We start from the raw sequence: 18,729 nt of genomic DNA, 5'->3' as shown, positions 1-18,729 counted from the left end.
GAATTTTTATAAGTTTTGAAATAAAAATGGTATCCAATCTTATAAGTAAAAGACTGTATTTCTGCCAAATTTTATTTGATGTAAACCCAAGTTCACAATTAGCTTTGATTAAACTTTCAGTCACCCTGTCTTGTTTTGAGTACAACAATGTTTAAGGTAGTTTAAAATTCATATTTAAAAGCTTTATTTATGAAAACTAGTTTTCTGAATTTCTTGATGATAGTTTCAGAATTAGAATTTGCTTTGCAAAAGCTAAAATATTGAAACCATTTTAAATTAAAATTTACATTCATGGTATATTTGTATTAGAATGCATGTATCCAATCATATTTGGTGAAATTTACTCTATTTGAAAGGTGTATTTTAAAAACTTGATGATTAAGTAGATATAAGAAAGGAAGGACAGAGATAAGTTAATTTACCATTCTAAGTAAAATAACTGCTCCTATTAAAATGTAATTCTTGGTGTCATAACTGATACATAGTAATATTATCATGAAATTCACATTGCAATGCTTCCTAAGGCTTCCATGAAGTGGAGAAATTTTCCATTTCTAACTGACCTTCCATTTTGTTTTATTCACAAATTACCTCCTTCTACTGTCTCTTCGATAGCCTCTAAAATTTTAAAATTTCTGTTACATATGTATATAAACAAGTCCCTAAATTTCCTTATTTCTCTTCTTTCCCTCTATTCTCTTTCCAGCAATGGTTGGAATTCACTTTGATGGATTTGGGTACATCACTAAGGTCACCTTGTGGTCAGGAAGTAAACATTTCCTGGTATTTTTCTTTCTCTGCTGGATATCTGCATCAGAGCATCCAATGGATGACCCCTAGAATCTCTGCAATAATGTGTCAAAATTCTGTCTCCTCATCCTCAAAGCTCCATCACTATCACCTCTATCATGTGGTCTCCAAGTCACTGGGTCCAAACAGTTTTTGTGGGGTCTCCCCTACTTGGCCCATCTTTACTTTCCTCTTAAATCTCTATAGGCCTTAGTCTTGCATTCATGAACAGGGTCTAACTTTTCTCTATTTATTTCCTGGCTTTATCCCTTGAAATCTATCTTATTTGCTATATAAAGACTGATCTTTATGAAGTATGAGTGACTAATGCAGGATTTTTTTTCCTGCCACTCCGCAGATATGACAACTAATACACCAAAATGAGCTCATTATCTTATCCAACAGCTAGTTTCCCTTCTTGCACCCCCAGTGGGAACTTGAGACAACATCCCCAGTAGGATGAGAGCTACATGTTTGTTTTGCCCCTTGCTGTGTCCTCACCTCCTAGAAGAGTCTTTATCATCATTAGGCACTGAGTATTTTATGAACAAATGAACATCATCAACTTCCATTCTCCATCTCTGTAACAATCACTGAATTCCATGTATTTTATTCCCTTAGTGGTTCTCTTCTATCCTTTCTGTGCTTTTTATCATCAGTCTGCTCACTGTCATTATTTCTTGCCAAGAGAATGTGTCCATAACCTTTTTACCAATGGAAGTTTTATCTCATGAGTAGTTATAACCATGCCTCTTCTCTGTCTAGAACACACCAGTGTCCCTTGGGCTCTGAATTTTTAGCCTTGAATCTAAACTCTCTATGGCCTAGCATGTGCCTAATTTACAGTATTATTTTCTGCTACTCCTTGCAGAACTTTATATTCTGTCTAGTTAAACTTACAGTCTTTCTTTCATCTACCTCTTCCCAATTAACTATCCCAATATGTCTAGGAACTGGGGATTACCAGAACTCAGATTATTCAGCTCTAGAGTTGGGAAAGTTCCAGGAGAACCAGGACCACTTTAACGTGCTCTAGCCTCTGTGCCTTTAGTCCACAAGTCACCTTTTCTTGGAAATCTATGTCAGCTCCTCTTTGTCTAAATTGCACTGATCCTTTAAAATCATGTCAAGCAGTTTTTAAATAAGCCCCCTTCACTAACCCTGGGCCAGGATAACCAGGCAATGACATCCCAGTGCTCAAAATCTGTCATGTTTATCTGTGAATTTCTAGCATCTCATGAAATACTTAATTTGTATTTAGCGGTTAATAAATATGCATTGAATGAACAAATTGCCTCCTAGCAGAATACATTCTAAAGTCTACAGTTTGACTTTCAAGACCTTCATGAATATGCCTAACCATTAGCTCATTTGAATTTGTTCAATTAGATTCAATGTAATATAAATCAACTTAAGATTTATGAATGTCTACAATTTTACAGTCTTAGTTCTCATCTGTATTACTTTTTATTGCTTACTCTCACTTGACCCAATTTTTGCAAATGTACTATGCCTTTCCTTTTGTTTTTTGTCTTGACTATAAGACCACCCTCAAAAGATAATTACTGAATCTCTGCCTGTCCTAATCCATCACATTTGTTACGGTCCAGATTAACTACAACTGCCCCCCATGAGCACTTATCATCAGTCCAAAGGAATTCCTTTAATCTTACACCTTTCTTGGAATATTCTTACACTCCTGATGCCCTTGGAGTTCTACTACATTATTTGTCATCTTTGTCTTTCCTTCCTTACTAGATTGAAAGCAATCATCTCTGTATCTTCATCATTTTCTAATTCAATGCCTGGTGCATGTATTGAACAAAATATTAATTTGTGTTTTAAAATTATAAATTAAAAATGCATGAATTTTGAAATCCGAATGAAAGTGAAACTATCTACTCCTATTAAAGATGAAATTGTTGTGCTGCAGACCATCTAATGAGAAGGAGGCAGATTTAGAAGCATTTTACTTTAATTTTTCTAGGTATGAATTCAGACATTTCTGGGATAGGTCACTAAATGTGACCTTGACAGCAAGATTTCCCTTATTTATTTCAAAGAATACTTTACAGAGAAAGAATTCTGTTTGATTATTTAGCTACTAAAAGCATATATACTTCCTTTGAATTTAAAATTAGCTTATTAAGTTTCTGTATCTCTAAGTTGTTGCCATGGAAACAACGTCTCCACTGTTTTGTCTTCCTCTAAATATTATATCTGTTATCTCCCTGTATGTAAGGATATCACATACAGACATAGAAAGCACATATTTACGGCTTATGGAAGATCAAATTTAATACTTCATAGTGTAAATACACTGTCCTTTATATTAGTGGCTCTAATATTTGGGAAATAATTGGGGAATGGTAAGACAGTCTCGTTTAAAAAGTTTTTAATGGAGGTAATTTATAATCTGAAAATAAGGGGTGATATTTGTTTTACTAAGGTGTTACATTCCAGGTTCAGCACATGGCCACAGAATTCTGGTATTGTTGAAGGGCTTTGTGAACTTACATCTGCCTTTCCACTTTAGTAATGTAAATAATTGCTCCTTCAAGTCATGTCAGTTCTATCAAGATTTCACTCTTCCCTGAATTCCCAGTTGAGCCTTTGCATGTCTCTCACACACAAGGAGACGAAGGAGTCTATCCTTTCACCATCATCCTGCCATCTAATTATGTTCTTAATTACTTTCAAAGATCTTGACTTAGTTTTTTATTTGCCTTTCAGACAAAGCATATGTCATCCTCACCAGGTAAAAGGAACAGGAGAAAGAGCCAGAGATCAGACGTGAGGAATTCTGATGGGTAGGGGTTGTGTTGAAATATGAGTGTTCACCATTCGGAGGAATCAGCAAGGATTAATATCCTGAGGGTCTTGTCTTTAAAATCAATTATGTGTCCAACAGTACTGATTCACAGCCTCAACCTAGGTCAGCAAATCTGTTATCATTAAACCTTCTCCTTCTTACCTGGAATCTTGTGGAATGTGAGTACTGTGGGGTCAGCAGGGTTGTAAATAATTTAGAAAAGGCTGTGTATATAGATGAACTCAAATGAATGGTGCTTTCTGTGAGTGGCTTTTTTAGTAAACTGAACTAACAATGATCAGATTCATTTACTCAGAAAACAGACATCATCTGGACACATTGTAGTGGGGAAGCTCTATGTTAGGAAGGCATGGTATTGAATTTCAAGTGTATTTAGCACAGTAAGACAAGGTAAGATGGAGCCCAAAAGCGTAGTAAATCAAACCTTCATAAGTGTCACAAAAATATTTTAAACAATTCTTAGGAATTCAGTGGCTTACTTCTGACTGGGAGGATCAAGAAACAGCATGAACAAGGGCATGGAGGGGCGTGATGTAGAGCCTCAAGGCTTGACAGGATATATGGATACCAATTATAAACATGACAAGCGGGAAGGAATTTCTGGTTAAGAGGATATCCTTCTAGATATGTTTTCAGACACGTTAAGTTTGATTTGCTCAGGAAATATTCAGGGAGATCTCTCTAGCACACAGTTATGAAAGCAAAGGGGAAGTTCAAGAAAGAGCAGTGTGGTAGTCTATGGCACTGACACCCTCATTGGAAATTCAGACCATTGGTTCTTGAAGGAGGATGGCGTTTAGATTGATAAGAAGATAGTACAGAGGTTGTTAAGGGAATAGAGGATAAGCAAACAGACAGAAAAATCGAAAGCTTGGAAGTGTTTATAGTAAAGAAAAGGGGAAGAAATCAGAGTTAGGTTGAAAATCATAGAAGTACAGTAGGGTGGGCATCAACAACAGGTATGGAGCCATGTATTAAGGAAAGGGCAGGTTAAGCCCATCACTTGGAGGATGAGGACAAATCAGTGACACTTGGTGATATGTTAGATATCAGATTTACTGGGATACAAGGAAAAAAGATTGTTTGGGCTGTAGGCTGAGTGAAGGAGCATGCACATATACACTAACATTGGAAAAGTTTCAGTGAAAATTGAAAAATATAACAGATTTTCATGAATAGTGGAAATTGGATGATCACAAGGTTTTGTAATTATCAGTGGAAAATATAGAGTTTTATTCTTATGTTTTCAATTTCTGATTCCTTTTCTGCTTCTGGTGTTTAATTATGGCATTGTCCAGTTTTTTTTTTTTTTTTACAACTTTGGTCATTCTAGCACAGTTATTATTTTTATGAGGGTATGTGCATGCATGCTCAGTCACTCAATCGTGTCTGATTCATTGTGACCCCATGGACTGTAGCCTACCAGGCTTCTCTGTCCATGGGATTTTTCAGACAAGAACACTGGAGAGGGCTGCCATTTCCTTCTCCAGGGGATTTTCCCAACCCAGGGATCAAACCTACATCTCGTGTGGCTCCTACACTGGCAGGAGGATTCTATACCACTGAGCCACCTGGCAAGCCCCTTCTGTGGGTATAGTTTGCATTATTTCATAAAATGGTATATTTTAGGATGCCTGCTACATATCTTACCATTTGGCCAATGTACTGGATTGTAGGGTACAGATCTCCAAGGTCTCCTATAAAAAATTGTAATGGCCTAGACTGGTCAAGAGTATAAGCTTTCCTCTGTGCTAAAGATACATAACTTATTTGTATCTGAGTATTTCTTTGATGAATTCATAGAAGAATTTGCTTTCTTTTCCTACCTGTCATTTGTTTGCTGTTCAGCTTTTATTTTAAGAATTCCAGATTCTTCTTCAGTGAGAACTCAGCAAGTATCTCAGTTTTACCTGAAAAGCAATGATCTTTGTTAAGTAAGGTATACAATCTTAGCACCAAAAAATAACATTGAGGGAAGATGAAGAGTGGGGAAGGAAGGAAAATGTCCTGTGTTCTTTTTTTTTTACCCCTCGTGTAGCTCATAGAGCAAGCAAGGTTTTAATTAAAGTCAATTAAAAAGTTTTCCCAGGCTTCAGCACCTGAGAGAACCATGGAAGTCTTTAGAGCTCCAGTGAAAGTTTTTGGGTTTTTTTTTAAGCTTAAAAAATGGCTTTATTGAGTTGGCTCATCCTCCCTGCAGCCTGAAAGCAGCTCCCTTCACTCTTTGAAGCTCCCACTAGGCGCCCTGCCAGGTGCGAAGCGGACCTCATTCCTGGGCTGAGATTCTCTTCTTTTGTGTTTGTGGCTTGGGGCAGGTTTCAAAACTGATAGATCAAGTTCTTGGTTTAGCCAGTCTTTAAAAAACAGGCAATTTATAAATGAGCTATTTCAGCCCTGAGAAAGAAGTGTTTGTTGGATCATTACTTTTGAAATGTTCTGATCTTCAATTCTCTATGTATTTCATACAGTTTCTGAATCCTGAATTATTCACTGGGTTTTATAGAGTAGGAGCAAGAAGCAGCAATTAAATACTTTTTTTTTTGGCTTTGATTTATCCAGTCTGTCAAAGAAAAAAAAAGTGTTGGAGACCTTCAAAAATTACTATTGGAGAAAAGGCTTTAAATGTTTTCTATGTCTGTGAATCTATTTATGTTTTGTAAATAAGGTTACCTGTATCATTTTTTAACCAAAGGGGATAGTGGGGTGTGGTGGGATGGAAAAATAAGGAATTTAGGGTTAGATACATACTACTATATATAAATATATAAACAACAAGGACCTACTGTATAGCACAGGGAACATAGTCAATATCTTATAATAACATACAATGGAAGAGGATATAAAAAAGAGTATATATATATATATACTTATAAATATATAATAAATATATATAAATAAATATATGAGTATATATATTTATAACAATCACTTTGCTGCACAACAGAAGCTAACACAACATTGTAAATCAACTATACTTCAATAACTAAATATTTTTAAAAGTGTAATTCCAAATTTGTGCTGTAAATATGCATCACGTGTATCCTGCCAGTCCTCTGGACCTGGTAGCAGAGGGCAAAGCCCATAATAGGAAATAGTCTATGCTTTTGTTTCTCAGTGGAGGAGAAGGAAGGTTCTGGGGAAATGTTTAAAGGTTAAAATGTTCATAAATGTAAAAATCAAGAAAAATGAAATGTCTTGAAAAAATGTACATAATATTTGGTTTGAAATACCTTCAGAAAATCTCAAAACAGGTTATGCATTATGGTTCAGTAGTGAAGAATCCACCTGCCAATGCAGGAGATGCAAGAGATGCAGGTTCAATTCCTAGGTTGAGAAGATCCCCCGGAGTAGGAAATGGCAACCCACTCCAGTGTTCTTGCCTGGAAAATCCCATGGAGAGAGGAGTCTGGCAGGCTGCACTCCATGCGGTCACATAGAGTTGGACATGACCGAGTATGCATGCATGCATACAAGCATGCAAAAGAAATGAAATGAGGTGAAACACCTTGAATAATTTAGGGTAAGAAGTAGGTGAGTCAAAAGCTAAATCCTACTGGGATTTACTTGCTCTCTTGAATGTTAGAGACATAAATTTAGTATCTTTGACACTCTGCTCCCAGACCAACTCAAGTGGTCTGGGAACAAGAAATTTGTCAGCTTCCACAGAATGCTGCATTCTTAATATTTTTCAAATAGGTGTGGTTATACTTGGACTTCCCTGGTGGCTCAGATGGTAAGGAAGAATCTGCCTTAGTGCAGGAGATGGGTGTTCAATCCCTGAGTTGGGAAGATCCCCTGGTGGAGGAAATGGCAACCCACTCCAGTATTCTTGGTGGGAAATCCCATGGACCCAGCAGTCTGGAGGACTGCAGTTCAAGAGGTCACAAAGAGTGGGACATGACCGAGTGACTAACACTTTCACTTTCTTTGCTATACTTATCTATAATCATGAAAAATCTAAGTTTTATTTTTACATAGAAGATCTTAAACCTGGTGGGGTTTTTTCTATGTAGCGTAAAGAATTGTTTTTATAGCAGATTCTATTGTATTATTCAGAACATTTATTTTTGCCTTAAAATTTTAAACACTGTCAACGTTGTAGTTGGGTTGCTTTCACTTCTAAGCAATGACGTGATAGGACTCAGTTATGAGTGATGTTTGGATCATGCAAACGTCTGTTCTAAGGCAGGGTCTTGCTGACACTATGATGGATTGTTCAAACCCAAATGTTTTTAAGGAAAATAAAAAATCTGTGTTCAAATAGGCTGACATTTATTGAAAGAATCATTTTACACTCTACCACTAATTGTTTTCCTTAATGGCACCCCACTCCAGTACTCTTGCCTGGAAAATCCCATGGACGGAGGAGCCTGGTAGGCTGCAGTCCATGGGGTCGCTAAGAATCAGACACAACTGAGCGACTTCACTTTCACTTTTCACTTCCATGCATTGGATAAGGAAATGGCAACCCACTCCAGTGTTCTTGCCTGGAGAATCCCAGGGATCGGGGAGCCTGGTGGGCTGCCGTCTATGGGGTGGCACAGAGTCAGACACAACTGAAGCAACTTAGCAGCAGCAGCAGCATGATTATTATTATCAAAATTTTTCAACCCTTTGGTACTTCCCAAACTTTTGAATCAGATGTGATATCTTTATTCTAGTCACTGGAAACTCAGTGGTGAATGCTAATTTGGGGATTCATCCAAGATTAGTTGTTTATAAGATTATAAATAAACCCCTGACCCTAAACATCACAGGTTTTCTTGGCAGCAAATCTATTAAAGGCTTATAAAAGGAAAAACATCAAAGCAGAAAAAGGATACTTACATATTTTATGGTTTTAATATCTCTCAGCAATACTAAAAAACTATCAAAGGCATCACATTTCTAGTAACATTTAAAAAGAAAAGATATTTTTCTTACTTCGAAACTTTTTTATCCACATCTTCTGCCTTTTAGATACTTAATAGTTTTTATGGAATTTTTCAATTCATTTTGTTCATTAGATTTCCTCTTTAATTCTTACCCATTTTTCATGTGATTTAAACTTATTGAGAAACTTTTTAGTGCTTGATTAATTACTTAAATCAGTTTTGTTTTCCAAAGTTTCTGAAGCTATTTAAGCTTCTATATTACCTAAATTCCAGATTTGAAATCAGATTTGAATGAAAATTTGAAAGGTTTTTAGATTTCAGCAAATATTTCCTGAAAAACTACTGTGTTCAGTCTTTACCTAATACCACAGATGCAAATAGAATAATAGTTACTCAAGAAGCTTATAATATATGTAGTTGGAGCATTTTATCTGAAATATGAGTCAGAATAGGCGAACTGCCATTATATAGGGGTTTTTAAATGGTTGAAAGGATTAGAAGAGACAACTTGGTAGGAGGTGAAATTTGAACTGCTTGTGACCAGGCCTTAGTAGAATTGATGTGATGTCTGAAAGGGAGAAGGTGATAGAAGGCATTCCTGGGGATGGATGGAGCGTGAGTAATGTCTCAGAGGAAAGTGACGGGGGCACACTAGTAGTGGAGTTTAACTGGATTAATGGATATTCACTGGAGACCAGTGGGGTATGAGGCTGGAAAAGGAGACAGAGACCACCTTGGAGAAACTTTATGTGGTTCCAGACACTCAATGAAGTGACTGAGTGTCCTTAAGAAGAGACGTGGTGACTAAAAAAATAACAACTGGGCATTGATGTTTCCAGTGGATTAGAGCAGAAAGCCTTGCAGGCGAGAAAGCAATTTATAAAGATGTGTAAAACATTGTGGTTTAAGTGGAATCGAAAGGCCCTGTGGATTTTTCAATTGTGTGGTCATGGCCCAAAATGTCATAAATGATCAAAGGCTTGTGCCTTGGTGAGTGAGAGAATAGAGACATCTTTGAAAGAGCCAGAGGTCAGAGGAGGCCTGAGCTCTGGGGGTGAAACGCAACATCTGCTCTGGTCCTGAGAAATTCATGGTGATGTGGAGGAGCCCAACAGGCATTATCTGATATTCTGTTTAACCACAGGCTCTTGTCTCTGGAATAGAGATGGGATGAGGGAGCTGTTCCATAGACAGAATTGTCCCAGACTATGAGGACAGATAGAAAACCTGGGGTAGAACCCAGAGGGAGACTAAGTCAACCTGGAGAAGTGTGTTTCAGTGAGGGGAGGAAGGAGGATGAAAGTACAGTTAAAGAGCAACTGAAAAGGAAAAGTCAAAATTGCATGGGGAAAAAGTAAAATCAAGATGCCTTGCAAGTGATGTGACTGTGGTGCAAAGAAGACACTGGGTGATGGCCTGGAGGTACAGAGCGGAAGGCCCACATGAAATACCTGCACGTGTGGGAAAGCAGTGCTGAAAAAAGAACTAGGGGAGTGAGAAGGAGCAGAACTGAATTAGCAAACTCCTTAAGGAGGGAGAGATGCAGAGCACAGGAGGCTAAACTGGGTCAGAGACCATGAAGGGCAGTGTGTGTGTGTGTGTGTGTTTGGCTAAATGGTGGCTTTTCCTCTACAGTGATGACTCTATATAGACTCCAAGGTCAGTAAAGTTGGGTATAAAATCCCCGAGAGGCTGGGGATCGCCGTAAAAGGATTTTAACGGCGTTACAAGGAGCATCGGTCTGGGGACTACACTGGAGTCACAGGTCACTTCCTGACTTTGATCATTATTATTTTTCTACTTAGTAGTTACAGGCTTCTGATTATGATCATAACAGAAAACAAGTCATTTTAAAAATATATCCCAATAGTGAAGAGATTATGTGTGTTTACTGAAAAAAACTCTTGATTTTTTTTTCTTTTGGTGATTCTGGCCAGAATTGAGAAGTAATTTTTACCTCAATTTGCTTTGTGGGTATGTTATTTATGAGTATGTGCACTTACTTCATTCTTAGAATGGATGGAGTCATACATGTTTCTGCTTAGTCATTTCAGTCATGTCCTACTCTGTGTGACCCTATGTGCTGTAGCCTGCAAAGCTTCTCTGTCCATGGGATTCTCCATGCAAGAATACTGGAATGGGTTGCCATGCCCTCCTCCAGGAGATCGTTCCGACCCAGGGATCAAACCCAGATCTCCTCTATTGCAGGCATATTCTTTACTGCTGAGCCAATATGTATGATATCCAAATAGTAAGTAACTTTGTACATAAAACCACAGAAAATATCCTAAATATCAATTTAAATTATATGTATGTGTGTTTGTGTGTGCTTTGTCATGTCTTTGTGACTCCAGTATAAATTATGTTATATATGTATATATACTCAGTATAAATTAATTTTTCTTCCAAAATCATTTAATTGCTTTTATCAAAACTACTATGATTGTCAAGAAATGCTATTATATATGTTAGAGACATTTTACTAAGAAGGCTTTAAAACCTGGAAATTGTTACACACATGCACACACATATAGACACACATATGCACAAACACATACACACACATGTGTACACACACACACACACATATCCAGTTCCCTTCAACTTTTTAACTCACAATATTCCACACCCCCTAGACTTCCTTGTATCTTAGTGGAAATGTATAGTAACTCTGGGCCCATGTTTTACAAGGGGAAAAGTAGCACCCCCTGCATCTCCAGGCCCAGCCTAAAGCATCCTCCATGGTCACTCATGTTGTCTCTCTAGTCAGCTCACCTAGAAGGATAAGGACTCTGAGATGGAGAAGAAGGAAGGATGCAAGGATACCAAGTACCCAACACCCCTCTCAGAGGACAGCTCCCTGAGGAGACACTGGGCGAAGCTCATCCCACTGTGGACTTTATACTAACATGAAATAAACACTTGACTTGCTAAGCCACCGTCACTTCAAGGTTGCTTATTACAACAGCTAACATTACTGACTCTGACTCATGCAGAGTATCTCAGTAAACTCCATTCCTCACAGGAAAAAAATAAAACAAAAATAAAAACCCTTTAGAATTTGTAGGTATTTTTTTCTAAACAGAGCATTTTAAATTATATTTACCCTAAATAAGCCAAAAATTGTCAGAAAAGCAATGTTAAATGTGTTTTTCTTTATTTTTTCCTATAAGCCCTCTTGAAATCTGAGATCATTGTAAATATTCAACAAAGAATTGTATTACTATTCCTAATTGTCTTTGTCCGATGGAACACTTTGATGCAAACTTACCTTGACACACATGTACTAGACAATATTCTCCACAAACAGTTTGCACTAGGAAGATGGAAATTAATTAACATTACTACATAATATTATCAAAAGATAGAGTCTTCAGTTAATTTTAGTTATACTGAGATATACTTTTCAGACCCTAATTTAGAAATAAAAATGCTATTGAGAACATTTTTATTATATCTATAAAGGATACACAAATACTTAAATGTGTAAAGTATCCCTTAAATAAAATGCATACAGTGCAGACAGATCATAAAGTCTAAATGTAAGTTGATAATTGTTGCTGTTCAGTCACTAAGTTGTGTCTAACTCTTTGTGACCCCATGAACTGCATCATGCCAGGCTTTCCTGTCCTTCACTATCTCCTGGAGTTTGCTCAAACTCATGTCCATCGAGTCAGTGATAAGACCCTAAGCAGTAGGTTATAATCCAAAAGTGGACTAAGCAGTCGTGGACTAAGCAGTCAGAGCTGACAGCATCCATGTGAGGACCACTCCTGTTTTGATGGTTTCCTTGCATTATTCAAAACATTTCCAGTGTTGTTTTAAACAACTTTATTTCTCAGTGATTGTATAGAGAAAATAGACTAAAAGATAATGCAACTACATTATATGTGTCTAATTCTATGAATCCCCTGAAATTTACCTTGAACACCAAGAGAAATGCCATTTCGCAACCTCATCACCACTGTCCAATTCTGTTGCTTCAGTAAAAGAAAAAAAAAAGAGATTGTGGAGAGAAGACAAAGGATACAATTCCTTCTATTCCATTTATATACCAGAAGGATGTTTAATGGAAATAGCTGAGAAATACACAAATTCATTGTGACATCTTCTTGTAGACTGACTCTTAGAGAAGGGAAAAAAAAAAAAAAAAAAAACCCATTACCTTGTAAATGTCTTCCAATGAGACAGTTTCCCAGTTATGCTCCAGAAAAAAAGAAAAAAAAAATTCAGCTTCAAAATAAATCTTTTATTTTCCTTTTCCTTTTAAGATAACATGTTTCTCCTATTTTACAGCTTTTTTCTAGATCTCTGCTTTTCTGTGAAAAAATTTCAATTCTAATATCTTAAAAAATGTTTTTATTTGGAGGATAACTACTTTACAAGTTTGTTTAGTTTCTGCTGTATCACAATATGAATCAGATATATATATATACGTATATCTCATCCCTCTTGAGCCTCCCTCCCACCTCTCCATCCCATCTAACCCTAACCCATCTGTATTGCTGATCCTGCTCATAGTGCCAATTGTCTCTCTGTATCTCACTATGAGCACTGTTTGCTGAAATGATGGTAGGCAAGACGTGGGCTAAGAGGCTGGAAGAAAATGTGAGGAGCCGTAAAAACTACAGACGTGTTTATTCTCTCCTGGCTGGCATGGGAGCCATAACACAGCCTCTCTCCTGGCTGACACAGCAGCCAGAGCAGCAACCATAACAAAATCATAATCTAGCCATAACATAGCCATAACATAACCTCATATAACATAATCATGATGTCACTCCAACATAGCCCCAAGGCAGCAGCAGTCAAGGCTTTCATGATAAAACTCATACAGGGATACCACACAAAGTAGCCTGTGACCAAATGAGTACTTTGTGATGGGCATGCACATTACTATAAATAATCTCAGCTCTTACATAAACCTTATGATGTGCAAAGTCATTGTTTACAGAACATGGGGTGAGAGGGCATGAAAGTGTAGAGCAAGAGAGCCTGACTGGCACCATCTTGTTAATGTCCCCACACCATCCCTAGCTCATCAAAGAGCACTGAGCAGAGCTCCCTGTGTTATATAGCATCCCACCTGCTATCTATTTTATACATGGTAGTGTATATCAGAGAAGGCAACGGCAACCCACTCCAGTACTCTTGCCTGGAAAATCCCATGGATGGAGGAGCCTGGTAGGCCACAGTCCATGGGGTCGCGAAGAGTCAGACACGACTGAACGACTTCACTTTCACTTTTCATTTTCATGCATTGGAGAAGGAAATGGCAACCCACTCCAACGTTCTTGCCTGGAGAATCCCTGGGATGGAGGAGCCTAGTGGACTGCTGTCTATGGGGTCGCACAGAGTCGGACAGGACTGAAGCGATTTAGCAGCAGCAGCAGCAGTGTATATATCTCAGTGTTACTCTTTTTAAAAGTCTGCTCTGTGTGTTGTTGTTCAGTTGCTAAGTCATGTCCGATTCTTTGTGACCCCATGGACTGAAGCACGCTCAGCTCCCCTGTCCTTCACTATTTCCCAGAGTTTGCTCTGATTCATGTCTATTGAGTTGATTATACTATCTAACCATCTCATCCTTTGTTGCCCCCTTCTCCTTTTGCCTTCAACCTTTCCTAGCATCAGTCTTTTCCAATGAGTCGGCTCTTTGCAGCAGGTGACCAAAGTATTGGAGCTTCAGCATCAGTCCTTCCAATATTCAAGACTGATTTCCTTTAGGATTGACTGTTTTTTTTTTTTTAAACTTTACAATATTGTATTAGTTTTGCCAAATATCAAAATGAATCCACCACAGGTATACATGTGTTCCCCATCCTGAACCCTCCTCCCTCCTCCCTCCCCATACCAGCCCTCTGGGTCGTCCCAGTGCACCAGCCCCAAGCATCCAGTATCGTGCATCGAACCTGGACTGGCAACTCGTTTCATACATGATATTTTACATGCTTTGATCTCTTTGCAATCTAGGAGACTTTCAAGAGTCTTCCTCAGTATCACAATTCGAAAGAATCAATTCTTTGACTCTCAGGCTTCTCTATGGTCCAACTCTCATATCTATACATGACTACTGGAAAAATTGTAGCTTTGATTATATGGACATTTGCTGGCAAACTGATGTCTTCGATTTTGGATGCACTGTCTAGGTTTGTCATAGCTTTTCTTCCAAGGAGAAAGCGTCTTTTAATTTCATGCCTGCAGTCACCATCTGCAGTGATTTCAGAGCCCAACAAAAGAAAATCTGGCAATGTTTCCACTTTTCGCCCTTCTATTTGCCATCAAGTGATGGGACCAGATGCCATGATTTAAAGTACAACCAAATCTTTTTTCATATTTTGCTTGTTTTTTCTTTTAGCTTTATTGAATTATAATTGCCACATAACATCTTATAAGTTTAAGTATACAGCATAATGATTTGATTTATATACATCACGACATGATTCACACGATAAATTTAGTGAACATCTATCATCTCATATAGATAAAAGTTTAAAAAATAAAAAAACAATTTTCTTGTGTTAACTCTTAGGATTTACTCTCATAGCAACTTTCATGTACAATATACAGCAGTGTTAATTATATTTATGTTGCACATTAACACCCTTAATACTTATTTATCTTATAACTGGAAGTTTGTACCTTGAGACCACCTTCACTGCCTGCCTCTGGAGACCACAAATCTGATCTCTTTTCCTGTAAGTTTGCTCATTAGTTTCCTTGCTTTTGAAGTAGAATTGACCTATAACACTATGTAAGTTTCTGTTACCCATCATAGTGACACCATATATCTATACATTTCAAACTAATCCTAACAATGTCATTATTATATGTCACCATATGGAACTATTGGCTATATTCCCCATACTGTATATTTCATACTCAAGATTCATGTATTTTACAACTGGAAGCTTGTACCTTTTAATCTCCTTCAGCTATTTCTTTGTTCCTCACAATCCCATTCTCTATGACAACCACTTGTTTGTTCTCTGTATCTATAATGTTTCAATTTTTTAATGTTTGTTCATTTGTTTTATCTTTCTAGATTCCACACATAAGTGAAATCTTTGAGTATTTATCTTCCTCTGTCTGGCTTATTTCACTTCACATGGACCCTCTCAGTCCATCCATGTTATTTCAAATGGTGGAATTTCATTCTTTTGTGGCTAGTATTCCACTGTGTATATACACAACATCTTTATCCATTCATATGTTGATGGACACAGGTTGTTTTCATGTCTTGACTATTATAAATAGTGCTGCTGTGAATGCTGGGGTGCATGCATCTTTTTCAATTAGTGGTTTGTTTTTTTTTCAATGAATAACTAGGACTGGAATTGCTAGGTCATATGGTGGTTTTATGACTAATTTTTGAGGAAACTCCATGCCTTTCTCCTTAGTGGCTGCCACATGTACATCCCCACCAACAGTGTACAAAGTTTCCCTTTTCTCCACATACTCATCAACATCTGTTCCTTGTGATGTTTATGGTGATAGCCATTCTGGCAGATCTGAAGTGATCTCTCATTGTGGTTCTGATTTTCATTTCTCTGATGATTAGTATTATTGAGCATCTTTTAATGTGTATGTTGACCATACACATGTCTTTGGAGAAATATTTATTTAGATCGTATGCCATTTTTTAAATAAGATTCTTTGATTTTTAGATATTGAGTACACTCAAACTAATAACTTAAAGATATTGAGTTCTTTCTATATTTTGAGTATTAACATCTTAGATATATTTTTGAAAATATCTTTTCCCATTCAGGAGATAGTCTTTTCATTTTCTTGTTAATTCCTTCACCTGCAAAAGCTTTTTCATTTGACATAGTCTCATTTGTTTACTTTTGCTTTCATTTCCCTTGCACATGTAGATATATACCAAAAAAATTGCTAAGATTACTATCAAAGGACACACTGCCTATATCTTTTTCTAGGAGTTTTATGGTTTGAGGTCTTACATTTAAGGCTTAAATCTGTTTTTTAATTTATTTTCATGTACAGTGTGATAAAGTGGTCCAGGTTGATTCTTTTCATGTCACTATCTAGTTTTCCCAACATCATTTATTGAAGAGGCTATCTTTTCCCCATTGTATATTTTTGCCTCTGTTGTCATAGATTAATTCCCAATATAGGATCAGTAGCATAATTCCATGGACTGAGGAGCCTGGCAGGCTAGAGTCCACAGAGTCTCTGCCTTTAGGGCTTCCCTGGTGGCTCAAATGGTAAGGAGTCTGCCTGCAATGCAGGAGACCTGGGTTCAATCCCTGGGTTGGGAAGATCCCCTGGAGAAGGGAATGGCTACCCACTCCAGTATTCTTTCCTGGAGAATTCCATGGACAGAGGAAGCTGGCGGCTACAGTCCATGGGGTTGCAGAGAAGTGGACATGACTGAGCGACTAAAACACAAGTCAGTCTAGAAATTAAAATCTAGTTTAAAATAATAACTATTTCCATGATTAAGAAAGTTATTTAAAGTTAATTTAAAGTTAATTAAAGTTAATTTAACCTTAAAGTTAATTAAAGTTAAATTAAATTTCCACCAGTTTATAAAGTCAGAGAATATTAAATAGAAACTTGAGTGCACACTTGCTCAAATAAACCTCTTCATAATGTTTCAACAAGTGGTCAGAGAAACCCCTTCATGATGAGAAGGTTTCTTCCACAGGGAGAATCAATTACTGCCAATGTGGCTTATTTGTAATTTATTTGTGGAGAGCAGCTACATTTGTCAAAAACATATTCCTTGTGTAAAAACTAAGCTTTGCCTTACTTTTACACCTGTGTCTTCAGGAACAGCTGAGGGAAAGTCTAATCCTTCTTTCATGTAAGAACTATTTGTCTGAAGACAGCTATACTACATCACTGAAGTCTTCTGTTCGCCAGGTTAAGTAACTCCTTTTTTGGAATCTATTTCTCTTACAACATTGTCCCAATTATCTTACTACATGAGGCTTGCTCCTGTCTGCAAGTCACCTCACAAATGAAAGTTTCTAGCCTGTGATGCAAAACTCCAAGTGTGGTTTGACTCAGGCAAAGTGGTTTTTTTTTTTTTTTTTTTTTAGATTTTATTTTATTTTTAAACTTTACAAAACTGCATTAGTCTTGCCAAACATCAAAATGAATCCGCCACAGGTATACATGTGTTCCCCATCCTGAACCCTCCTCCCTCCTCCCTCCGCATACCATCCCTCTGGGTTGTCCCAGTGCACTAGCCCCAAGCATCCATTAAAAAGAATACATTTGAATCAGTTCTAATGCGGTGGATGAAACTGGAGCCGATTATACAGAGTGAAGTCAGGCAAAGTTTTATTTGGAGTTCCTCTGGGCACTGCTAGAGGTATAGCCCTGTCTTTCTTGGAAAGTACTGATACATTAAAGGGAGTAACATTGAACTTTCAACAATTCAAGCATGTATTGATAAATTATGTATCTTCCTTCTAATATTTATGAAGTTGAAGTTGAGTTGTTGACTTGAAAATACAATATACTATAGTTATTAAATTCTACTTTCACAAATCTAGCCAATTATACCAGACTGTTGAATATTTTTGCTCCACTTCTGACAACCATTAAGGTCATCAAATATGCAGACTAAATTCAGCTCCCCGCCTGACCTGACCTGACTTTTAAAGGACCTTTCATTTCGATATTTGGCAAAACTAATACAATTATGTAAAGTTTAAAAATAAAATTAAATTAAAAAAAAAATAAAGGACCTTTCATTGTAACATAACCATATTCATTTTCTAATATATATCATCTATGGCTGCTTTCACACTAAAAGAGAAACTCAGCAAAGTTGAGTACTCTTGGCAAAGACTATGACCCACAGAGGTAAAATATTTACTATCTCATGATTTATAGAAAACACTTTCCCAGTCTCAAAACACGTCAGTCATCCCTACTTTCCTGAAGATTTTTTGAGAATGTACTCATTAAAACCAAAATGTTGGGTAGAGTAGGATCATTGAGAGGGAAGGCTCCAACTGAACAGACATACTGAACAAATCACCAGTGTTCTTATATTAATTCATTTAAGCTGGTGTGTTCTCAAGTAATGAAACTGTCCTGCAGCCACATTTCTTGCTGTCCTGATGAAAGGCCCTGCTGGGATACAGGGTGCTCTCTGCTCACTGCCAGACACCCCAGTAACACACTGATCCTGGGATTGTCTAAGCTAAAGGACCTCTCACTCAGCCCATGTTTGCTCGTAGAGCTCACCATTTCTCT

General features: G+C 37.3%; 1 long non-coding RNA gene across 1 annotated transcript in view; it reads right to left on the bottom strand.

The window, feature by feature from the left end:
- Positions 1-13,140, bottom strand: part of LOC123329957 — a 36,420-nt gene extending 23,280 nt beyond the window's left edge. The window contains exons 1-2 of the long non-coding RNA XR_006545598.2: positions 12,662-13,140; positions 5,449-5,532 (exon numbers count right to left, since the gene is read on the bottom strand). This is a non-coding gene — a long non-coding RNA (uncharacterized LOC123329957). The remainder of the gene's footprint in view (positions 1-5,448; positions 5,533-12,661) is intronic.
- Between the last annotated feature and the right edge of the window lie 5,589 nt (positions 13,141-18,729).

The sequence above is a fragment of the Bubalus bubalis genome, chromosome 17 (assembly GCF_019923935.1).
Source record: "Bubalus bubalis isolate 160015118507 breed Murrah chromosome 17, NDDB_SH_1, whole genome shotgun sequence".
In the NCBI taxonomy this organism is placed as follows: Eukaryota; Metazoa; Chordata; class Mammalia; order Artiodactyla; family Bovidae; genus Bubalus; species Bubalus bubalis.
Note: the sequence above shows the minus strand (reverse complement) of the source record. Positions and strands in the feature narration are given on the sequence as shown.